We start from the raw sequence: 5,696 nt of genomic DNA, 5'->3' as shown, positions 1-5,696 counted from the left end.
TATATGAATTGGACTCTAGACTTATAGGCGTGACAGATTCATATATGGAGGGAAACCTGTAACACCTCAAAATTTTAATAATATTTGCATTCTTGATTGAGCATTTTTATAACGAGGAGATATTTACTTTGCACTTCCTAAACGTGAAATTGATAATATATGAAAATTTCTTACTTTAGGTTGTGTTAATATTGACAAAGAAGCTCCATGGTGTTGCTATGTATAACACTTAATATTATTTTGATGAATTGTTATTAAATACATTATATAATTAAGTTTTTAGGGGCTGTCAACCTTTTGTATTTGTCTAAAGATATTAGTAATTTGGGCAGCCACATTTTTCACAATCATCCAAAGTTTAGATATAACTTTGGAAGACTTGCCTTTCCATATCCTTCTCTCTTGTTTTATTCTTGCAAGACAAAGAAACAAAATCACCTACCCTCTCTCCTTCTTAGCCTCTGAAAATTTCATGAAACCGCCCTAAATTTCTATTAAATCAACCAGCAAAATTTATTTTTTGGTGAAGATCAAGTTGTTCCTCTCTTTTGTGGTAAGTTTCTAAACTCATTTTTGCACTAGATAGATATTAAGGTTTTCTACATATCTTTTTGTACAAAGCTCCGATTTAAGTGATCCAGGGCTTTCTGGAAAGAATTTCATAGATATATAACTCTTATGAAGGAACCAAAATCTAGTTTTGCTGGTATTTACCCGAAAAGGGATCAAAAAGTACAGGACAGGTGCTGCCCAGATTTTCAATTTTAGAAATACTCCATGTACTACTGTTTGTAATTTTAGCATAACTTTCTGTAAAAAAGAAGATATGGGGGTGATGCAAGATGTTCTAAAACATTAAGACATAGATCTACAACTTTTATGAAGACTATACAGTCTAGTTTGTCCGTTATATCTTCAAAATTGAGCCACAACATGAAATAGTGATACTGTCCAGATTTTCTGTTTCAAACATTTTTGGGTAATTTTCACCAATATCATGTTTAGTTTGACAAGTTAAATCAATGAACTTATTTAGATATTTGATTATGTATTTAAGGTATATTGATTCTTGCCTTATTTACCTAGCTTTTAAACTATTATATATACTCTTTTCTCTTTTCATTACAAACACGAACATTAGTTCAAACTCTCTCACACTTAACACTCCGTGACATACTGCGTTCATCCTCTTTCCATCGATAAGGGACAATTGTTCATAGCGGCTCATTATCCATTCTGCATCGCTGAGTTTAGCTTCCTATATGATTTTTAAAGAAAGAATCTCCACCTCGGCTAGGATGACAGCCTCGCTACCATAAACCAGCATGTAAGGAGTTGCCCCGATTGAGGTGTGAACCGTGGTGCGGTATCCCAATAAAGCAAAAGGTAACTTCTCATGCCATTGTTTGTGGTTCTCTACCATTTTTCTCAGTATCGTCTTGATGTTTTTGTTGGTGGCTTCTACGGCTCCATTCATTTGGGGTCTATAGGCTGTGGAATTCTTTGATTTTGAAAATTTCACACATAGCTTTCATCAGATCACTATTGTGATTGGCGGCATTATCATTAATAATTGATTCGGGAATACCGAATCAGCAAACAATTCGATCTTTCACAAAATCTGCGACGACTTTCTTGGTTACAGCTCTGTAAGATGCAGCCTCTACCCATTTTGTGAAGTAATCAATGGCGACTAGAATAAACATGTGTCTATTTGAAGCAGTGGGCTCAATCTGATCAATAACATCCATTCCCAGGCAGCGAATGGCCAAGGTGAGCTTGTTGCATTGAGCTCATTTGGCGGCACTTTTATCATATCGGCATGCACTTGATATTGAAAGCATTTTGCGGACATACTGAATGCAATCCGTCTCCATGGTCATCCAAAAGTAACCTGCTTTTAGTATCTTCTTAGCCAAGACGAAACCATTCATGTGCGGGCCACAAGTCCCGGCTTGCACATCCTCAAGTAGCTTAGAAGCTTCCCTTGCATCGAAAAACCTTAGTAAACCTAAATCAGGAATTCTTCTGTAAAAGTTCCCTCCGTTGTGGAAGAAGTGATTTGACATTCTCCGGAGTGTGCATTTCTGAGTGTGGTTTGCATGCTCCAGATATTCTCCCTTTGACAAATACTCCTTGATGTCATGGAACCAAGGCTTTCCATCTGTTTCTTCTTCAACATAAGCACAATATGCCGGCTTATTATGGATTCTCACCGGAATGGGATCAATGTAATTCTTATCTGGATGTTGTATCATAGATGACAAAGTGGCTAATGCGTTGGCAAACTCATTCTGAATTTTGGGCACATGTCGGAATTCTATATTTATAAATCTCTTTGTCAATTCCTGTACATGGTGCAGATATGGCAATATATTGGAATTCTTGGTGGCTCACTCTCCTTGTACCTGGTACATGAACAAATCTGAATAACCGATCACCAACAGCTCTTGAATGTTCATGTCGACTGCCATGTTGAGTCCTAGTATGCAGGCTTCATACTCTGCCATGTTGTTGGTGCAGGGAAATCTAAGTTTAGCAGACACCGGATGATTCTAACCTGTTTCTAATACGAAAACTGCTCCAATGCCTACTCCTTTGAAATCTGAAGCTCCATCAAAGAACATCCTTCAACCGTCATACGCTTCGGTAATGTCTTCTCCTATGAATGACACTTCTTCATCAATAAAATATGTTTTTAAAGGCTCGTATGCTCCTCCCATCGGATTTTCAGCAAGATGATCTGCCAATGCTTGTCCCTTGACCGCCTTTTGAGTTACATAGACACTATCAAACTCACTTAATAGCAACTTCCATTTAGCCAACTTCCTAGTAGGCATGGGCTTCTGAAATATGTACTTTAGAGGATCCATCCTAGATACAAGGTATATAGTGTAGGCACAGAAGTAATGTCTCAATTTCTGAGTTGTCCAGGTCAAAGCACAGCAAGTGCATTCAAGTGGAGAATATCATGCTTCATAAGGTGTGAACTTCTTACTCAAGTAATATATGGCTTGCTCCTTTCTTCCTGTCTCGTCGTGTTGTCCTAAAACACATCTGAAGGCTCCATCTAATACAGATAGATAGAGTAGCAGAGGTCATCCCGGTTCTAGCGGGACCAGAACTAGTGGTGTGGACAGGTACTCCTTGATCTTGTCAAAAGCTCTCTGACAATCCTCTGTCCAGCTTGTTTTAGCATCTTTCCTCAACATCTTGAAGATGGGTTCACATATGACTGTGGACTGTGCTATGAAGCGACTGATATAGTTGAGATGTTCTAAGAAGCTCATCATGTCCTTTTTGCTCTTAGGTGGTGGTAACTCCTGAATAGCCTTGACTTTAGATGGAACCAGCTCGATCCGTCGATGACTAACGATAAATCCCAATAATTTTCCTGCGGGAAACCTGAATGCACACTTTGCGGGGTTCAGTTTCAAATTTTCCCTCCTTAGCCTGTCAAAGAATTTTTTTAGGTCCGCTATGTGATCTGCGGACTTCTTGGATTTGATAATGACATCGTCCACGTACACCTCTATTTCTTTGTGTATCATATCATGGAAGATGGTTGTCATGGATCTCATGTAAGTGGCCCCAGCATTCTTCAAACCAAATGGCATTATCTTGTAATAGTATACACCCCACGGTGTGATGAAAGTTGTCTTCTCTATATCTTTTTCATCCATCCAAATCTGATGATAATCCGCGAAGCAATCTACAAAGGATTGGAGTTCATGCTTTGCGCAATTATCAATCAGGATGTGTATATTTGGTAGTGGGAAGTTGTCCTTGGGACTTGCTCTGTTTAAATCCCATTAGTCAACACATACTTTGACCTTCCATCCTTCTTCGGAACTGGCACAATGTTAGCTAACCAGGTTGGGTACTCAACCACCACGAGAACTTTGGTTTTGATCTGCTTGGTAACTTCCTCCTTGATTTTCAGGCTCATGTCTGGTGTGAACTTTCTGAGTTTCTGCCTGATTGTTTGACACATGGGATTAATAGGCAGCTTGTAAGCCACTATGGATGTGCTCAAACCGATTATGTCATCATATGACCACACAAAAATGTCCTCGTACTCTTTTAGGAACCGAATGTACTCTTCCTTCTTTGTCGGTGACGAGTAGATGCTGATGCGAGTCTCCTTGACGGTCTCACCATCTCCCAAATTTACTACCTCGGTCTCGTCCAAATTGGACTTAGGCTTATTCTCAAATTTTTCAACCTCCCTGACAATTTCCTCGAGTATCTCATCTTCTTCATCTGAATCACTATTCTCATGTTGCGTTGCCTTATTACATGTCACAATCACTGGTCCATCAGGAAAAGTAATAATAACGCCAGGGACTCGGTGGGCTCGGGATGGTTTGGCGGTCCAATTCCTGAGAACAGCTCCTTTCTTCACGGTCTGAATAGTAAGGCCTTCTTCCTCCTTCTCCTCCTCAATTATGGAACTGCAGTCCATGTCTTCATCTTCCAAGAACAAATTCTTTAACCCAGCTAGTGCCTCTTCTTCTGCGGTCCCCCATATCGTATCAGCCTGGTGAAAAGCATGTTCCAAACATGGCATTGGCTGCTCAAGAGGGTAATACGGTCCGCGCTATGGAGATGACCAATTCATGTACTTTTTCCATGTGTACTGGTATCCGAGACCAAAGGTGGTACCATGATTTTTAAGCTGTATTGGTTTAGTGATACCTTAAAGGTTCTTTACCAACCCTTTGCTGGGTTCATATCCATACCATGCCAATATGATTTCTATTTTACCATTCTACCATTTATCTTTCTCGATGGCATTGACACGTTCAATGTGATGATAGGTTTCCCCTCCTAGCCTTCTTCTATGTCCAATGGCCGAGATGGCTTGACTAGTTTAAATGGGGTTACTTCCCTCTCCATGAATAATTACTTCCTGATGGTTCCATTCAAACTTCACAGCTTGATGTAGTGTGGAAGGCACGGCTCCAGCGGCATGGATCCATGGTCAGCCTAGCAGAAGGTTATATGAGGCTGGTATGTCGATTCCCCGATCGTGGCCCTTTGGGACCCATCGAAAGCTTTTATGTTTCCTACCCGTATTTCATGGAAACCTTTGTCCAACCTTTTCAGAGTGTCCAATGGACAAATATTTAGGCTTGAACCTCCATCAACCAAGACCCTGGCAATGAACTTGTCTTCAAATTGCACCGTAATATGCAATGCTCGATTGGGATTCATCCCCTCAGGTGGTAGCTCATCTTCATGGAAGATGATCTTGTGACTTTCTAGTATATTCCCAACCATGTTGGTCATTTCTCCGCCAGTGATGTTATTGGTTACATAAGCCTCACTCAGCACTTTCATTAAAGCGTTCTTATGTGCCTCTAAATATTGCAATAGCGATAGGATGGATATCTGAGTAGGGATTTTGTTCAGATGGTCAACAACAGAATACTCCCTTACCAACTTTCCTCCACAGGTCATTTGGCCTGGTCTCAATGATAGGCTACATAGTAGTGGCATCCTTACATGATCCTCCCAAATGTTCCGGTGTATAAACTCTTCCAGTTCTAGTCATTACTTGTGCGGCATTAGATTCCTCTACCTTGGCCTTACCTTTTCGCCAAGCCTCGGTAAAATAATCCTAGGGTATTGCTTTTGAGTTGAATGGGGGTGTGGTTGATACTATCACAGTGAAAGGTGTGACCACTTCTACT

This window comes from Nicotiana tabacum, chromosome 8, assembly GCF_000715075.1.
Source record: "Nicotiana tabacum cultivar K326 chromosome 8, ASM71507v2, whole genome shotgun sequence".
Classification (NCBI taxonomy): Eukaryota; Viridiplantae; Streptophyta; class Magnoliopsida; order Solanales; family Solanaceae; genus Nicotiana; species Nicotiana tabacum.
The sequence above is the reverse complement of the archived record's forward strand: the minus strand, read 5'-3'. Positions refer to the sequence as shown.